The following is a 20,610-nucleotide window of genomic DNA, read 5'->3' on the forward strand; positions in this document are numbered from 1 at the left end:
TGTTCTTTCGAAACATCCCACCCTCACCTTCTCCCACAGAGTTCAAAAGTCTGTTCTGTACTTCTGTGTCTCTTTTTCTGTTTTGCATATAGGGTTATCATTACCATCTTTCTAAATTCCATATGTATGTGTTAGTACAAGCATTATTTTTAAGAGTGAAAAAAATGAAGAAACTTAAATGTTCAGCAAAGAGGATTGCTAAGTGATTTATGGTAAGTTTAGACAATGTAATATTTTATGATTAAAGGAGAACGTTTAATGTTATACTATCAAATAATGAAGCAGAATACAAATTATATATACCCAATATGCAAGAAAGAAAAAAAGACTGGAAAAAGATTAAATACCAAAAGTAATTATCTCTGTTTAGAGGAGGTGGGTAATAGGTGATGTTTTTCCTTTCTGTATTTTTGAGATTTTCTAAAATAAGTCTATATATAATTTTCATTACAGAAAAAAATACATTTATGAAACAAAGGGGAAGCAAAAACACAAATATAAATTATATTTCCACCTTAGAAGTGAAGTTTAGGTAATAAATAACAAGGAGAATAAACCTACTGTCCTTGAGGAATATACCAGTTGTAATTGGGGCCAACTGTTGTGTGGCTGCTTTATTTTGAAGAGTTCTACAGCCAGGGAAAATAATTGAGAGCCACTGATCAAATCTAGTCTTCATTCACTGGAGAATCAAGGAGGGTTGAGTTTATCATGTTAGGATTTAAACAGGGTGTTCGAGGGAGATTAGGCAAGTTAAGGCTTCTTTGCTGTGGAAAGCACTAGCAATTTACTTCATGTAAAACAGAAGTGATTACTCACTATATTTCTTCATGTCATGTAGTAAAAACAATTAAGTGTAGTTAGACTATAGATTACTTGGCTATTCAGCCACAGTCACCTCTAATGGAAAAGAAGAAAAATAGCATTGACAAGTTTTGGCAGGTCTCATCATTAGAGATGCCCATATTGCCAGAAAAAAAGAAGCTGAAGCCAATAATGTAAACCTAGAAGTTTTCCTGGCCCTGAGGAAGAAACTGACAATACAGAGTGCTGCAGCATTAATTGTCTGAGAACACTGATCATTGTAATGGGAAAACTGTCTCTGTTATTAACACAATTATTTTCTACAAGGTCTTTGAGTAAATGTCCCATTAGAAAAAAAAGCATTAGGGTTTTCAAAGCATGTGTAGCAATATGTAAAAGATACTGTCATCAGTAAAATAAAGTGTGACTTATATGCATCTCAAAGTCCTTTGAAAGTATAGTGTTAATATAGGTGTTTTAGTTATAATCAGTTTGTAATTGAGTAATTATTGAAAAACAAGTTTTAAAAGCCCCGTTTTCTAAATAGGAGTTATACTTTTTAAATGCATCTGAGAAAGAGATCTAGCCATACACACATATAAGCATGTTCAAATTAATACATATGAGTACAAGGGATCTTCCCAACCCAGGGATTGAACCTGGGTCTTCTCCCGCATTGCAGGCAGATTCTTTACCAGCTGAGCCACCAGGGAAGTCCTTCTTTTTGAACTAGATTTTTAGACCTTTCTTCTGCTCACCTCCAATTTATGCATTTATATCCTTAGCCAATCCCAGATGGCTTTCATTTTAAGAAGCTGAGAACTGAAGGATGTAGAATATTATTCTCTAGGTGGGCCCAAACAAGAGGCAGTGGCACTAATAAAAGCTTGAGTTAGATGATCTCTTAATGAGCTTTTCAGATTTGGATTTAGGACTCTTCTTATAGGCTCTAGCCTACCTCCAAAACTAATAGTTCTGTAAGATGCATTTCTAACATTTGTGGCTCCTGCTGTTTTTGCCTCTGTTATGTATCATCTGGTTGTGTTCAATGATGGCCCTGTCAAACATTCTTTTTTTTTTTTTTCCCTCTAAGAGTAGCTAGCCCTCATGCAGTATTAAGACAGTCAGCAGTTTTTTTGTGGTAATGAATTATTGAGTCGAATAAAGAGGGAAAGAAAAGGTAAGGGAAGTGGTACATGTTGGGAACGGGTAAGTGATGGCAAGTGACTTGGGGTATCTTACATAGATTCTGTGAACTGGCCTTCTCTAATCATAAGCGGGGAGATAGGCTCCTAAAAGCTCAGTCAGAAGGCAATTGATAAGTGAGCAGAGAAGAGCTATCTGATTTTAAAGCCCTCTTGCTTCCCAGTCCTCTGTGTATCTCACCCAGGCGAAATGCTGCATATAGGACTGTCCGATTTTTAAAGCAATTTTGCTAGCTGCCTTGCAGAATCAGCCTGATGAGTATGAAGCCAATTTCTACAGACTGGCTCTGGTATATGTGGCAGAAGAGCCAGAAATACTTTTTGTAGTCTAGATCTAAGTACTTTCTGAAATGTCTTTCCTTAAAAGATTCTAACTTAGCACTATTATGGAACTATATGAACACTTGAGCAGAAGCATGTCTTTTTTGAGCAACATGAACAGTGATGAAAAATGCACATTGGGCAGTTAGACTGCAGCCAATCAAGAGCACCACTCTAGTCTATTACGAATGATTTATATATATAGTGTATTGGATATGGAGATCATTACTAATAATATTATACTCTCTATTATCATTGCAAGGTCACCTTGGTGATCTTTGTCAAAGGTGACAATGATGTTATTGACCTACATTTTTTTAAAAAATTGCTTTTAGATACTGTCTTCTGTCTTGATTTACTGTGTAGAAAATTTAAATTGTTTGCCCTTATTACTGAGACTTTTGGCTCAAATATTAAAAAAGATGAGTTTGGGAATTATTTAATTGATAAATTGGGGCCATCAGGTTAATGAAGTGCCAATCATAAAGTACTAGAATGTTAATATTTTCCTTTTCTTTTTCTTTAATTTACCACAATGCATTTTCTAAAATGGATTTTTGAAGGATTTAAAACATATAGCTTTTTATTATATGGGTGATAAAAGTTCATTTTAGAAAAATTAGAAAATAATATGGTTTTTACATTTATCAATATATTATTAATATATGTCTATGTCAGTAAATTATATTATATATGTATACACACAGAGATGAAGATACAGAGAGAGTCAGAGACACAGCTGAAAAAGCAATCAAAAATGTAAAAAAGAAAAATGTAATTCTCCTCTTCCTCAATTCTTCCAGAGCATGATTTAAAAGCAGCAAATTAAACCATAGGTAGAGATGATATGGAATGACAATTAATATCCTAACAGTTCTCATATCATATTTAATGACTTCTTAGTAAAGCATATAGTTGTTCCTTGATATATTTCACCAAACTCCAATTATTGGGCATTAGGTAATTTCCAATATTTATATTTAAAAAATCATGAAAAAATTCTTATATATACTTCTTTGTATATACATCTCTGATAATTGCCTTATAAATATATAAACATGGAGTGAATGGATTGAAGGGAGTGTGTATTTTTTAGGCTTTTGGTATCTATTGCCAAGTTGCCCTCCAAAAATACTGTACCAGTTTACTACTACCAGTTTACTACTGAAGGAGAAATATCATATGACATCCTTATATGTGAAATTTAAAAAGAAATGATACAAATGAACTTACAGAACAGAAAGAAACTCGCAGACTTAGAGAATGAACTTATGGTTGCTGAGGGGGGTTAAGGATTGGGGAAGATCCGGATAGTTAAGGAGTTTGAGATGGACATGTACTATATTTAAAATGGATAACCAACAAGGATCTACTATATAACACAGGGAACTCTGCTCAATGTTATGTGGTAGCCTGGATGGGAGGGGGGTTTGAAGGAGAATGGATACATGTGTACGTATGGCTGAGTCCCTTCACTGTCCACCTGAAACTATCACAACATTGTTAATTGGCTATAACCCAACACAAAATAAAATGCTAAAAAAAAATGAGATAAAGTTCTTATGTTAAACATCTATGTGACTTCATATAAGGCCCTATATCAATTAGAGGGAGAAGTCTGTCAAGTGGAGTAAATTAATGGGGTTCATTACAGGGTACACTTCCTGCCCTATTCCTCAGTACCAAGTGTGCACATTTGTGGGCTTCCCAGATGGCGCTAGTTGTAAAGAATCTGCCTGCAATGCAGGAGACACAAGAGATGCAGGTTCAATCCCTGGGTCAGGAAGATCCCCTGAAGAAGGAAATGGCAACCCACCCCAGTATTCTTGCCTGGGAAATCCCATGGACAGAGGAGTCTGGCAGGTGACACAGTCCATGGGGTTGCAGAGTCAGATATGACTTAGCACACATGCTCACAAGTGTGCACGTGGAGACATATACTCTATCTTATAACTTGAATAAGGAAAGTTGTGTGGAACTTGGGAAACCAAAGTGAGGGGACATGGGTTCTAGTCCTGGCTCTGCCACCTATGACATTATGTGACTTTATGCAGGCCATTTCACCTCTCCAGGCCTCACTTTCCTAATCTTGTAACAAGGTTGTCCTGAGAATTAAATGAAATGTGTATATGAAAGTTTTCTGTAAATTGTAAAGGACTATCTTAATATAAGAAGTTGCGATTGTTATAAATTGTCTACATTGGTGAAAAGGTCTTGAAATTGTGGGTATTTCATCTCAAAATGAGTGGTATATTGAGTGAAAATTAAATAGTATTAATTTGCAAGAGTCTTTGTGGGTGAGAATTCCCGTAGCCCTTCATGTATGCCCATTCATAATTAAGAAATTATTAGCAGCATAGTTAATATAATTGTTTGGTGTTTCAAGCAGATCTTTTAAGAAACTGACCCCTTTATCCTTTGCGAATTACAAAATGAAGCCTTACATTCACAACTCCCATGCCCACTCCCACCCCCACCCTACACGTCTCTGTCCTTTCCCTCATGTAAGGACTACTTTGGACCTGCTTGTACATATGTTTGAAGGATAATTTGGCCTAATTTGTTTACAGGAATTACAAGGGTGACCTTTATTCAGCTGTCTCCTTTTCGATTCTCATAACTTCTGGATCTATCAAGGTATGTACATTCTACACTGAAACTTACTTTAGAAATTGAACACACACATATATGATGTGAAAAGAACAGAATGTTCCACCTTAATAATGTTATATTTATTGAGTGCCATGTGAATGAAATGCATTGTTTTAAACTTAAAATTTGACTATTGTATAGATAATCTTGTGTCTCTACTCCATAATTGTTTGAGTCTTTGCAAATCCAAATATACAGGCTGCCCTCTGTGTTTGAATGATTCTGTGACCTTTTCCACACACAACTACTAAAACCAAGAGACTCCTTAACTAATGGGGGCATCTGCAGAGTACAAGGGAATAACAGTGGCCATTGAGTATGTATACTAAACCATTTAGTAGTTTCCACTGACTACAAATAAACATGGCCTTTCTCCATAACAATGGCAAAAATATTTCCATTCAGATAATACTGCTTTAATGACAAAATAAATAGTTGCCTCTTGAAATGAATGTTTTAATTTTTTAGGAAAGTTCAAAGTAAAATGTCTGTATTGTCATGGTATTGCATTAATTTATTTACTCTTCCATCTTTCCTTCCTTTCATCTATCCCTCTATGGAACCATCCTGGTTAGAAGTCATTGTGTCTTTTCATTTGGTAAATATGCCAACCTAGATAGAATTCACCTGGAATATTGAGAAAGTGATTGTTTCTATATGCAGTCCTATGTTAGATGGAATATGTGAGAAAATGTGGCAAGATGAGGGAGATTTTCAGATTAATCAAAATCTTTGGTTACTTAAAAGATTTCCCTCACTGGGCTTCATTCTTATTAAAAATATTAATCAATGTTAAGTTTTTAGTAAGTACGGAATAGGAAGCAGTGACTTTTTTCCTTCAATACCTGTATCTGGCAGTACTATGCATCATGATTCAAATATTAATTCTCATCCCACTTAAAAAAAATCAAAAGAATGATCTGTATTTGTGATATTTTTGGAAAATGAAATCTTTAAAATCTTGGAATTTGCATTGTCCTTCAAAAAACACAGTACAGTGCATTAAGAGTTTTTTAATTGGGTTTCAGTTAATTGAGATTATTCTGTTATGGGAATTTAAAATAGATTTGTCAGTTTTAACTACGCATGTAGTTCTATTTGCCATTCTTCTAGAGGTACTGTCTTTAGGGAATACCATTGCCAAAAAACTCATTTCACTATAGGAAAAAAAAGTAAGATCAGAAAATAAAATGACATTAAAAGAGAAACTTACTGGGAAGGAAGATGTGTCATTCAGTCAAGAAAATAATTTTCTTAATTTGGGAATTGTGAGTCTGCTAGTTGTGTAATATTAACTGAAAGGTATTTTTTTCATACTAAAAAGGTTTGAATGTGTGAAAAATGATAGTCTTGCAAAGCTAATGTGAATGAATAGATCTGAATGGAGGAAAAATGCCAAGCAGGCCAAAAGAACGCACACTTAGGAAAATAATTGACACTAAATATTTAAAAGGTTCAGAGAGCAGCTACTTTTCCTCCCTTTGAGAGACAAGTAGAAAAGCCCTTGCCTGTCAATCAGAAAACACAGGATCTATTCCCAGTCTTATAAGAGTGATATGGTCCTCCTAGGTCCCCTGTCTGCCCCAGCCTTGGTTTTATCACATCTATAACAAAACCTTTTTCATGCTAAAGCAGTCGATGACTTTTATAGAATTAAGGGCTCTTCTCAAGTATGCAAAATGGAGTCAAGATTAGCCATTAACTTGAAATACACACACCAGTTGTTAAAAAGATTGCTGCTTGTTTAAGTGCTTTAGTGCATTGGTAGTAGGGCATTTATTTACTTTTTATCTAAAAGCAATTGTGTATGCTAACAGCACTAGCCACTTCCCCCTACCCCCCGCCATGCACACCAGTATTGGCATTATACTAAATTGATTCAAGTAGGAGTTCAGTTAGTTAGTAGTCTCCTTTTCCTTTTTGATAAAATGCTTAACTTTGGGATGTTGTTGTGCTTCTCCTCTATCTCTTGAAGTTCAGCAGAACTGTATGTTTTCTCCCTCTTGCAAGGTGGTCATTCACAGTCAAGTATCTCTCTGAAACTTGGAACCAGTCAAGTGCATAACCCGATGACTTCAGACTCCAGTGCTTTTGATCTGGCACCCTTCATGAGCATTGAGTTCATATTAAAGCACTTAAAATATACGCTTCTTCATCTACATATCACAGCAGTAACATGCTGGGCACAGGACAGTGCCTGGGAGTAAATAACCACTTGGAGTTAATGATCTGAGGGGCAGCTGAAGGACCATTGACTCTTCCTAGTCAGTCCTTCATCCCTATAAAATGCCTATTCCTGAGATGCCAATCCTTCAATAATTTTTCTGTCTCACATCAGATTAAGGAGTAGCCATAAATAATAGCATTTAATACATAATAATGAGATTTGGTAATGCAATAAAATGTCAACAATTCTAATACTGTATAAAGATGTCTATTCTGATCAAACCAAGAGAAGGAGCAGTAGATGAAGTTCATGAATCACAGTATTTTAGAAGTGACTTTCCTCTTATTGATTTGAAATGAAATATAAGTAAGAATTCATATGGTTTAGGGGAACAGTTCCCATTCTTTTGCTCCTTATTCCACTGATGAATGATCCATTTTAGAAATAATTTTAAAATGCCTCTGATATCTATTTTAAATAGATTTTTAAAAATTGGATATGTTCAGCTTCCTTCTCCCTTTTTAGCACTAGACTCAGTTTTCAAGATATGCACAGCTCTGAAATATGTAACAAATGCAATGCTATGATTTCTTTCCCAGAGGAAGCATTTTTCATTTATTTATTACTGTGATAAGCTATAAGTTTTTACAATGTGCCAGGCATGGTGCTAGTTGCTGGGGAAACAAAAATCAATGAGGGACATGGTCCCCAATCACAAACTATTGGTAGAGACGTGAGGACTGACCTATATAGAAAGAAGTAAAATAATCAAGTATTGTATATGTGAATTGCATATGAATTTATTTGCTCATGGCATTCATATTCTTTTTGTCAATTTAAAGAGCTTCAAATATTGATTGCCCTAATCAAATAGGGCAATGAGATATATAATCTCAAATAGCCCCCACTCAAAAAATCTGTAAGAATCACTGGTCCTGGTAGGCAGAATGCCCCCAAAGATGTCCATGTTCTAATCCCTGGAACCTGTGAATATGTTGCATCACATGGCAAAGGAAATGAAGATTGCAGCTGGAATTGAGGTTGTTATTCAGCTGAGCTTATAATAAAGGAGATTATCCTGGTTAACTGGTAAACTCAATGTAATAGCAAGGATCCTTAAAAGTGGAAGAGGGAGGAGGCAGAAGAGAGAGAACCAGAGAGATGGCAGCCTGAGAAGACAGTGGCCATGAGCCAAAGAATGGGGTGAAACGTCTAGAAACTGAAAAGGGTAAGGAAAAGGGTTATCTCCAGGAGACTCTAGAAAGGAATGTAGCCATGCTGACACCTTGATTTTAGCCCATCAAGACCCATTTCAGACTTCTGACTTAGAGAACTGTAAGATGAACCTGTGTTGTTTTATGCCACCAAGTCTGTGGTTGTTTATTACAATGGCAATAGAAAACTAGTGTATTGAGATTTTCCCAGTACAGAAAATTTGGGGAGAATTCGCTAGTTGTTAGCAATTGCTGTGGCTGAAAGATACGGTTCATGCTGATCTTGGTACACAAAGATATTTGTCTAGTGATTGTTTTTTCTAGATATCAATATCAGGCCCCTCTTTTATTGAAGTACAATCACTTATGAGATCCCTGAGACACCTGACAATTCTCTGTTCCTCCCACCATGAGTCTCAGGGAGAATGTAGCCCTCTTTCCCTCGCCTTCTATAGAACACTGATGCCTCTTCCTCCCATCCCCTTGTCTGTCATCCTCCTGCCTTGAAGTCTAGGATGCAAGACTTTGTGGATAGGTGACGAGTAGAAAATTCTTTCTTTCATGGGGTACCTGCAGCAGTGAGAAAGATATAGGCACTACTATCCTAATAAATTATCCTGGTAGGGGCTTTATGACAAGCATAAAGTTGGAAATTGAATGTCGTATGGAGTAGGAGTCTCAAGCTAGTGGCCTACTGCTCAGGATCAGTCCTAAGACATATTTTGTTTGCAACTTGGGACTCTTCTTCTCCTCTCCTCTCCCCTTCCTTTTTAAAATGTTTATAGCTTGAGTGCTCTGTTCAATTCCATAGTGTCTGCCACCCACTGTTGTCTTATTCCTTGCTTACTTGACTTGTGTGATATGATCCTGGTCCCTGTGCTGTAGTAGTTAAGAGCAAATACTTTGGAGTTTAAATGGTGAGATGATCCAATTCTGCCATATGTTGGCTGTACACCTTGGGTAAGTAGAATAAGCATAATCTTTCTAACTTCAGTCTTCTCTCCTCTAAAATGAAATAATAATTAGACTTAATACCTCATAGACTTGTGAAGTTTAAAATAGCCTGCCCATGACACATAAAGCACTCTACATGGTGGCTGGTATACAAAATTGTACATCATCTATAAATATTAATTATCACTCCAACTACAACTCTTAGGGCACAAAGCAGGGGGGTTAATCAGGTCCATCTAGCACAAGGATAAGAAGCAGGCATCTGAAAAGTTTTAATTAAGAAAGTAATGCTAGTACTAGAGATATTCTGTAAATATACACTGGTAGGGTGGGTAGGGATTAGCAATTTGGTTTCATCTGATGAACAAATGGTGGGGATGGCCAGATGGTCTATGCAAAAGAAGCAGTGACACAAAAACATAAAATAGCCTGGTCTCTTAGAGGAACAGCAATCATCCTCTTCAGCTAAAGGGTGATGTAGAAGGCAGAAATGAGAGAAGATGAGGCTGCAGAGGTAGGCTAGGGACAGATGAAGAGGGACTTATCTGGCCTAAGAACATCTCCTTTTTCTAGGAAGCCAGTGGTTTTCTAACTCTACTTATGAACTTTAAGTTTGTTGTACTACCCACTGAGCTTTTATCTTGTCTGATAGGCAACCCTTGAAATGAGTGTACCTAGGAACATGGCTTAAAAGCCACTTCTACAGTCATAGAGGAATGAGGGAAGGACTTTAATAACCCTATTTGTGATATAGAGGGTTCACCCAGGTGATAGTATGAAGAATGGATTGGAGGGGGCAGAATTTCTGATGGCCAGGAAACCATTTAGGAAACTACTAATATAGGTCAGATGAGAGATGACAAGGACCAGATGGCCATTACCAGTGGGAACAATGATAAAGGGATAGGTTGAGAACAGTGGTTCTCAAACTTGAAGGTTTGTGGTAGGGCTTATTAAATTGCAAATTGCTAGACCCTACTCTTGAGGTTCTGCTTCAGTTAGTGTGAGGTAGGGCCCAATAATTTGCATTTCTAGCAAGTTCTCAGAGGATGCTGATGCCATGGGTCCAGGGACTACAGTTTGAGGCTCTTGAGATTTGAGATGTGCTAACTTTGTAGAACTGATAGTCATGAATCACTCACTAGATGTGGGGAGTAAGGGGAAGGTTTCTGACTTGGGAGACTGAATGGAAGGTAATAATACCCTTCACTGTTACTGAGATCAAGTTTAGGCTGAGTTGAAATTTTTTTTCATCATCCAAGGGAAGGTCTTTAAGTAGGATTTGTAGTCGGGTCCTGGGCCCGCTTTTAGATATCTTGACCCTGTACTTTTGCAGTTTTTTTCCAACCATACCCCACCCACCCTAATCCCATTTATCTGCCTTGGTGATGGAAGTGAAACTAGGGGTCTAGGTGAGGGAGGTTAAGGGGTTCCGTTTTATACCTACTTGTTTTTGAAGGCTATGGAACATCCAAATGAGAGAATCTCAAAAAATTGAAAGCTTTAGGGTTTTTTTTTTAGTGGGTTTTTTTTATAAATAAAAAATTTTTTAAATAAGTCTTTCTCCTCATATCAGTTTAGTCATGATCTTTCTTTGTATAAAATCAAAATAGTCAAGATACAGGTCCAGATGTAGTTACATTGAACTTTCATCTAGTGACTTCCTGTATATTTGCAGTCAATCCTATAAGGATTTCTTAGTTTCAAATTTGCTCATAGCTGACAGTCATCCTTTTTATAGTATAGATCAGTGAATCCAAAACATGTTCATTTTTAAATTCCCCTTGAACACTCCTATGACCTAGCTTTCTCTATATTGCCGCTTTACCAAAAAGAAAAATCAAAGTATGGCAGGCTATCCATGCTGTTAAGTAGGGGAGAGTAAGAGAGTATCATGTAGGTTGCTGTTTTTTCTTCTTTTTTTTTTTTTTGTGGCCTATTTCAGTAATGGTCAGATTTTTCACCAAAGCTACAAGCTATCTCTGTAAGTTTGAGAGTAGGCAAAGAAAAGGTCTTGCAATAGAATGAAGTACCTACATGCAATGGTGAGATGAGGAATAAAACAGAGCCTGTGAGACCTTAGAGAAGCAGAAGCAGCAGATACTAAGCAAGAAGAATTAAACTGACTTGATTTTGTTGCAAGGGGGCAGTTGTACAAGTAAGTTGATCTTTTCTGGCATAGAATATATCCTTACAAAAACAGACAGATAAAGTAGATAGAGATATATAGGTATGTATAGATTCTCAGTTCACTTGTTAGCTTAGAGTTCCATGAAACTGTAGAATCACCTTAATATGGAGGCAGAAATACTTGGTTTGTAGATTCAGTTCATTTTCTCGGAGCATTTAGTGCCAGTCGTTTAAGGAAAATGGAAGCATTGCGTGGTTGGTACTTATTCCTCTACTCCAGGAAACACACACACACACACACACACACACACACACACACACACAATCACAAAACTGAAAAGAAAGCCTTGGGCTTTCCCTAAGTGTTTATAGATAAGCCATAATCTGAAATGCATCCATTATTTCCCAACAAAAAGTCCAAAACTGGATGTTTAGGAAATGGAATCAGAGTTAATAGAAATTGCTCTTAGGGTTTCTGGAAAATCTCTCTGAGCAGATCTTCTTTAAGAGTGTTATTTCAGTCCCATAATATTGTTAACCTGACAGCTGAATTCAGCGAAGTACCTTTTGGGTGAGACAAAGCCCCGCACTCCATCTCACCTTAATAAATTTGAAATCACTATTTCTTCAGCCTAACATACTTCCAAAGTATATGGAGAATCACTGTATATTACTTTTTAAGGTTAAAAAAAAAATCAGTGGCAAAAATTCTAAAATAAGTACAAAGGGACCATGTAATCCCTTGCTGTGAGGTGCACTATCTGAAGTAGTCAGGGTCTTTTCTATAGGATAGACACTGAATTTGTGACCTTCAAGTATTGTCCTACTTTTGCTAGATGCCTGACATATGTCAGATGAAACTATTCGACTTATATGATTTTAAATGGCTGTTTTCTGAGAATACATCAGCTACCTATTTTCTCCCAGACTCATCTGTATGATGACTGCATGTGAACTTTAATTTTAAAACATACACTTTCAGTGACATGGCTGACTATCACTGTGTGTAATAGATGACTTATTTGTTCTCTTCCTGTTTGCAAAATTTGCACCTGGTTAAATGGGATGGATATAATTCACAGTGTATGATGTAAACCTTCAATGATAAATTCATGTAAAGTATACAAGTTTTCAATGCCCTTCTTAATTTTATTTATTTTTATACACTGCTTTGTTCAAAAGCACTTTGATTGATGTTCGACTCTTTTGTATACTATGTATGAACACAAAATAAAAGATGCATTTATTTGCATGCCCTAGTGTAAGCTCGCATCTACATACTGTATGATGTGAATACCACCTAAGAGTACTAATTTGCATCAAGCTTATAGTTTTAATCATAAGAGAGCACATGAAGTTACTACTCATTTTATTGTTGACAATAGTTTGAGGAGGCGGAGAAAGGAGCCAAAAGAAGACTGTTTGGTAATTCTAAGAAAGGCTGATTTTCAGTTAAGTACATTTTTTGTAAGTCATTTTGTCATTTGGTAAACACACAATGATTATTCCTTCAGACAGATGAAATATTCATTAGAAGGAGAAGTGAGGAAATGACAGTACTATTAAAGAATAGCAAGGTAGTGGGAGGCCTGTCAAGAATATTCTGACCCCAGGAAAAAGAAATCAGAATTGCCATAGAAAGGGACTACAGAATGCAAACTTTTTAAAAAGTTATTTCCATAAAGTCTGAGGAAATCTTGGCCTCCATTAAGATTTTTGTCCCTAAGAGCCTAAACTGTAAGTAGGGTATCTGCTTTGTCTGCAGAATAAAAAAGGAGATCTTCACTTAATCATTATCCTGGGAGCTGAACATCCTGCTACATTTGAATAAAAATGCCTACTTCATTACTGATGGGAACACAGAGTTCAGCATACCAAATGATTTACAGTAGAACTTACTGACAGGGCTACCTTATAAATGAATGGCCGTTTAAAGAATACTAGTTAATGTGTTTAGTATTAGATGAAGTACCTAAGGCCCACAAACACTAGGAAATCTACCACATGAGTGCTGTCTATAAACAAACAAGAAGAAATAGTTCTAGCATACCCTTAGGTAAAATGGAAACTGATGACATAGAAAATAGGATTCTGATGCATCAACAAATACCCTCAGTTAATTTCTCTAGTGAAACCTCTTAAAATTATGGGAAACATAGAGCTGTGAAATAATTGAGCTGCAGGAGATCTTGAAAAATCATTTGCTGTAGGCTTCTGCTTTCAAACATGTGAATGACTGTACACAGGGTAAGGGAGTCCTGTTGTCAGTGTTATGAGTATAGAATTCTTTATTTAGCAAATATATATACACCACCTGACCTGCCTCTTGAGAAATCTGTATGCAGGTCAGGAAGCAACAGTTAGAACTGGACATGGGACAACAGACTGGTTCCAAATAGGAAAAGGAGTACGTCAAGGCTGTATATTGTCACCCTGCTTATTTAACTTATATGCAGAGTACATTATGAGAAACACTGGGCTGGATGAAGCACAAGCTGGAATCAAGATTTTTCCAGGAAAAACATCAATAACCTCAGATATGCAGATGACACCACCCTTATGGTAAAGAGCGAAGAACTAAAGAGCCTCTTGATGAAAGAGGAGAGTGAAAAAGTTGGCTTAAAGCTCAACATTCAGAAAACTAAGATCATGGCATCCAGTCCCATCACTTCATGGCAATTAGATGGGGAAACAGTGGCAGACTTTATATTTTGGGGCTCCAAAATCACTGCAGATGGTGACTGCAGCCATGAAATTAAAAGATGCTTACTCCTTGGAAAGAAAGTTATGAACAACCTAGACAGCATATTAAAAAGCAGAGACATTACTTTGCCAACAAAGGTCTGTCTAGTCAAGGCTTTGGTTTTTCCAGTAGTCATGTATGGATGTGAGTTGGACTATAAAGAAAGCTGAGTTCCGAGGAATTGATGCTTTTGAACTGTGGTGTTGGAAAAGACTTTTGAGGGTCCCTTGAACTGCAAGGAGATCCAACCGGTCCATCCTAAAGAAAATCAGTCCTGAATATTCATTGGAAGGACTGATGTTGAAGCTGAAACTCCAGTACTTTGGCCACCTGATGCGAAGAGCTGACTCATTGGAAAAGACCCTGATGCTGTGAAAGATTGAAGGCAGGAGGAGAAGGGGACAACAGAGGATGAGATGGTCGGATGGCATTACCAACTCAATGGACATGTGTTTGAGTAAACTCCAAGAGTTAGTGATGGACAGGGAGGCCTGGAGTGCTGCAGTTCATGGGGTTGCAAAGAGTGGGACATGACTGAGCGACTGAACTGATTGACTGATATATATGTTGCATTTGTGGGTCAGGCACTGTTCTGAGCACTTTACAAATGTTAACTGGGTACCTTTGTCATGGCATTGCTTTTCCCGCTTTCTATTCTTTCTTTTTTCTCAATACATCTTTTTCTGTTTCCCTTTCCCACTACTCGTTTCTTAGTTTCACCATAGGCCCTCCTTAGCACTCTTCTAGGTTTGTTGGGGCCATCCAGGGTAATGAGGTTACTGAATGCTAGTGTAACCCTCTTTTCTTCTCATTGCTTTTAAGGATGCCATGTAATTTAGGTCAAATTTCTTATAGAAATAAAAATAGATTATTTTATTATTTTGCTTTCTGTGACTTTTCATTATATCATTGAAATAAATAAAATTGTGCTAGAATAATTAGATATCCACGTAGCATTGATAGTTACTTCCAGTGTTTTAAGATCATTTCTTTAATAATAATACTTTTGGATAAGACTCAAATTGGAAAGGGGGCTGCATGTAAACTATTCCTTAAATAGTGATTTTCCATCTTAAATTTCCAGTTTGCCAAAACACATAGAATCTTTTTTTCTCATTCTTGGCATTTGGCAAAAGAGGGTGAATGTACTTTCTTCATTTTATATTTTGTCTTCTTATTCTCAAGTTTGTGTTTTTTACTTTGTAAGTAAGTGGTATGGCCAGTATACAAATATGGTTTCAGCTACTATTTTGTTTCTAAAAGTGAAAGTGTTAGTCGCTCAGTCGTATCTGACTCTGCGACCCCATGAACTGTAGCCCTCCAGGCTCCTCTGTCCATGGAATTCTCCAGGCAAGAATACTTGAGTGAGTTGCCATGCCCTCCTCCAGGGGATCTCACATTTTGGAACTCCTGAGTTAAGGCATCTGAATCTTGGACTGGACCTTTGCATATGGCAGATGAATTTCAGACACCTGCACAGAGTGCTTTTATTGTGTGCGTGATAAGTCTCTTCAGTTGTGTCTGATTTTGCAAACCTATGGACTGTAGCCTGCCAGTCTCCTCTGTCCATGGGATTCTCCAGGCAAGAATACTGGAGTGGGTTGCCATGCCCTTCTCCAGGGGACCTTCTCGACCCAGGGATCAAACCCGTGTCTCTTAAGTCTCCTGCATTGGCAGGTGGGTTCTTTACCACTGGTGCTACCTACTAAAGGAGCCCAATGTTACCCCTCTAAAGGATGATTCTAGTAGGTATATTCTGAAATAAGTCTTTAAAATGTTTGCAGTAGCCTGAATAGAAAGAAAGAAAAAAAATGAATCAGAATAACTTGGTTTTCTTGTGTCCTCTAATCCTTTGCCTACTCGTATCACCATTCTAGAACTTGTCTTCTCTTTGCCTGATGTTGGTATTGTTCATTTCCTGTGAAGTTTCCTTGAGTAAAGAAAATGGAGATTTTAGTACTTCCGTGGTGGCCCAGTGGTTGGGACTCCATGCTTTCACTGCAGGGGGTAAGGGAGTTTGCTGCCTGGTTGGAGAACTAAGATCCCACAAGCTGCATGGCATGGCCAAAAAGAAAAAAGAAAGAAAGAAAATAGATATTTCTTCCTGGATTATTTTCTGTTTCTTATACTCAAACTGTGGATATACCCAAGATCCATTATTATTTTTTTCCCTCTGCCTTTTCTTCCATGGAGATTTTGTCTACCTTTATGAACCTAACTACCATTTCTTATGTAAATGATTTTAAATATCCATTTCCTGTACTAAGGTCCCTTATCTCCAACTTCCTGCCACACCTGTATACTTGAATAGACTACAGATATCAGAAATGCATTGTGTTTCTAATGGTGAGGTCGTAATCTTTCTGAGGTTGGATCCCCTATTCACCTTCTCACTTTCTGTCAGTAATTTCTTTATTCTTCCAGCTACCCAGGCTTAAAATCTTGAAGTTTTCTTTGCCCCTTTCATGTATTGATACTTTGCTTTCTGTATATAATCAATCGGTGCTTCATAATGTCTTTCACTTCCCTCCTTTCTTTTTTGTATCACTGCCATGAGGTTTACCTCTAGTTTAGACAGTTTAGCATCTTGCTCATTCGTCCCCTACTAAAGCTTAGTATGTAGCTCTGTCCATAGCAGGAACTCAGTGTATTTTGGTTTTGTGATTGACTGAGGCATGAGTTCCCTCCTACCTCTAGCAACACTGAGCAAGTCACTTTTGGAACCAGATTTTTTGGAGTCCATCTTTTCCTGCATGTGTGCACTATTCCTTTTGTAGCCAAGTGTATATATTTTATCAGAGTGAGTATTATATATCTTTCGTGAGCTACTAGGGGGAAAGGGATTTAAATTGATCCTGAATTAATGAGTTCCAATGCTTTAGAAGGACAATCAGTACATTTTATCTAGTGAGGGTGAGATAATAATCTTCATGATGGTGGAGACTATATAAACTTTATTCACTGCCGGACCCCAGCATCTAGCATCTAGTAAGTATTTACAAATGTATGTTGGATGACTTAATCGATAAATGACAATGATACTGATAACTATGCTGTCCCCAAATGGGAGAACAAAATTCTCCTGATGTCTTACCTCATTCATTCTAATATATTAGACTGAGGGGATTGTACCAAACACACTGAGATTTTTCCACATAGTCATATATTTAATGTAATAATTGAATCTTTAAGTAAAATTTATGTCCATTCTAAATTATGCTCCTTATGGGATATCATGGCATGATTCTACTTGGGCACTACAAATTATATTGATGGAGTGAAATGTGTTTTCATGTCTGTTTGTGAAATGTGGAATGGTATTGAATTGCTTTAAGTGTCATGTTTGAGATGAGTTTAGGCTGGTTTCTTTGAGTTTGACACATTTCAGTCTGTCATCCTGTCCTTAGAGATGCTGGAAATTAAATGGGGATACTTAAATAATTTAATTTATAAACTTGCTTACAGCTATGTGGTTTATCAAGCCAGATGTCGGTAGCCTCAGTTTCTTGTGGCTCAGATGCTGCCAGAACATAAATTAAAATTGTTTCTGTGTGTCAGGGATTAGCATGTAAAAACAGAAGAAACTATCTTTCAGAGGACCAGTCTCAGTATAGTTTCTGGTGGGCAGTGCCATTTTTGTTAACCATTGGCTAATTTTGAAAAAAGAAAAAAATATAATTAACTTATAAAACAAGTTCAATTATACTTCTGGGGAAATCTTGCTCCCTGGATGACGTATAGGATGACGTAACTCATTTCTATAACACAAAGTCTATAATAGAAATGGTATTCTGGTTTTATGCCTCTCCCTCCCCAGAAGTCATTTTCTATTGTCATCTAACACACTAGATTTACCCAACTTTTTATGGTTATATTGTCAGCATTTCCAGGTTTTCTTTTAGAAATTGGTCTGGACAGTGTTTTAACAGGGTGTTCTTTCCTAGGAAAGATGTATGCATCTGAACACATCTTCCCCCATGCAAATAGAAACCTCGTAGTCTCTATATAATTTATGTGAGGCTGTAGGAGACAACTTGAAGTGATAGGAGCAATGAAGATTCTCTCCCAGCACTGCATACATGCATGCACTGTGGGACCTTGGGTAGGTCAGTTTCTCTATTTGGGTTTATTTCTTATGTAAAATGAGTTTAGGTTGAATCATCTTTTAGTTTCCTTGTATGATCTAGAATTCTTTAAGATGTTTGAAAATCTTAGGCAGCCTTTATTTCAATTCTCTCTGTATTATTGAATTCTTCCCATCCTTTCAGGTCCATGAAATATTCTAAGGTACATGACTCTAACTTGACTTTCCCATTTTTTTAATTCCTACAACATTTATATAGTTAACATGCATAATTTTACGTTTGTATAGTCCTCTATTTTATCTAATTCTCTTTTGTGCATTAAAATGATCTCCCTCACTATAGTGCAAGAGTGTTTAATCTAAGAATATGTATTATCTTTCTCCTGTTTCCTTCATTAAATCTGTTACATTATGAAGGACTTAGAATTATTAACTGATTTGGATGAGATGTGAATCACTTATCACCTGCATTGAAAGAATTTAGAGTGTAAACAAAGATAGCCTCTTTTCATGGGTGGTTGATTCTTTGGTAGCTAAAAAAGAGTATAGAGGTTGCCTCTGAAATGACTACTTTATGCATACTTGCATGTTCAGTGGTGTCTGACTCTTTGCAACCCCATGGACTGTAGCCTGCCAGAGTCCTCTGTCCATGGGATTTCCCAGGCATGAATCCTGGAGTGGGGTGCCATTTCCTCCTCCAGGGGATCTTCCTGACCCAGAGATCAAACCCCCATCTCCTGTGTCTCCTGCATTGTAGGTGTATTCTTTACCACTTGAGCTGTCAGGAAAGCCCCGAAACGACTACTCTCCAGCCCTCAAATTGAAGTCATATTCCAACCAAAAAGAGTGTTTCTGGTTCTTTAGATCTGGGGGATTCCATTTGTAAGAAACAAACCCTTATTTGGCAAGAAAGAGCTATTTTGGTTATTTTTCTTCTCTGGACCTCTAATATAAATTTTCTAACCCTGTCCAACCAACATAAATTGAGCACACACTACGATCATGTTCTGTGATGAGTTTGGAGGAAGACTGGTATGTGTAAAGACTGATGATCCTTTTTACCCTCACAGGGTTCCTAGTGTGGATGTTGAGGTATAATCAACATAAAAACAAGCAAAGAAACAAACCCATTCTACAATATCATGTAATATGAACAGTAATAGATGTATATATGAAGTGATTTGGAATCACAGAGAAGGAAGCTTCTGACAGTACCTTATGTTTTATATCTGGAATATACTATAGAAAAGTGACATTTATTTGGAGTTTAGAAAATGAATAGGAACTTGGCTGTTAGAAAAGGTAGGAAAGTGAATCTAAGTTGGATATATTATAATAAGTAAAAGCATAAAGGCATGCAATCTATGGTATGTCTGAGCGACCATCTGGTATGGCTAAATTATAGGGTGTTTAGGGAAAACGTTTCAGAAGAATGGACTAGAGTAGTAGGCCCGCTTCCTAGTTTATCACTGATCTTCCAAGTACATTTCATTCCCTAGAGGATATATATCATTGAGCATTTTCTAAAAGTGATGAAGACCATGCGGTGGGGGAGATAGTACACAAGAAGTACTTGGTGTGGAAATATATTCCTTTCTGCTATGAATTTTTCAGAGTCAACTTCTTCAACTGTCTATATATTCAGTGCCGTAATATTTTTGTCCTTTTCCCTTGCATGTGTATTAGGAATGATGAGACTGTCTTAATTTATTTTCATGACTAATTAAAATGGAACAACACCAAGTTTGCATCTGAAACTAAAATCTTACAACTCATAGCAGTAGGCAAGCACACAGACAGCTGACACTGCATCACATTCAGGCTTGAATACAAGAAAATTCTTCTGCCAGTTTCGAATGAGGATCTCACTTTCTTGTGTACTTTTTCAAGTCTCATTGGTGGTGGATGTCTCCTAGTCCCTCAGGCAACCAAAGAATTTAAGTTTACCCTCTTCCTTTGTGTCTACTCCCTGAAAAACATAAAGCCTGCTTTCAGAAAAGAAGCTGATAAACTTAAGTCATTTGGAACCCTAAAGCGACTTAAGGCTCTAAAGGGGTGGTCTCTCAGTGCTGTTTGCATTTTAACAAGGGGATAAAGGCCTTGCTTAAATTAAATAACAGACTTTAGAATTCCCTGGTAGCTGCTACCTCAGCATTAACAAGAAGTCACTGATAACACTTTATGTTCTTTCATCTTGTCCAATAATATTAAGCTACTTGAAGTCTGATATTTCTTGCAACTGAAATGAGAATATATATCTAGATTTTTATAATAAAAACTGTTTGAAGAATTTGATTTTTTCATACTATCTCTCCCACTTACGGTTTCCCTTTATA

The 20,610-nt window shown here is 36.9% G+C and overlaps 1 protein-coding gene across 3 annotated transcripts in view; it reads left to right on the plus strand.

Moving 5' to 3' along the window:
• TENM1 (teneurin transmembrane protein 1) overlaps positions 1-20,610 on the plus strand; it is an 891,941-nt gene that overhangs the window by 12,157 nt on the left and 859,174 nt on the right. For all 3 annotated transcript variants that reach the window (XM_043459374.1, XM_043459376.1, XM_043459375.1), the window contains exon 2: positions 4,901-4,967. The gene's annotated coding sequence lies outside the window, so the exon portion shown is untranslated. The remainder of the gene's footprint in view (positions 1-4,900; positions 4,968-20,610) is intronic.

The sequence above is a fragment of the Cervus canadensis genome, chromosome X, assembly GCF_019320065.1.
Source record: "Cervus canadensis isolate Bull #8, Minnesota chromosome X, ASM1932006v1, whole genome shotgun sequence".
NCBI lineage: Eukaryota > Metazoa > Chordata > Mammalia > Artiodactyla > Cervidae > Cervus > Cervus canadensis.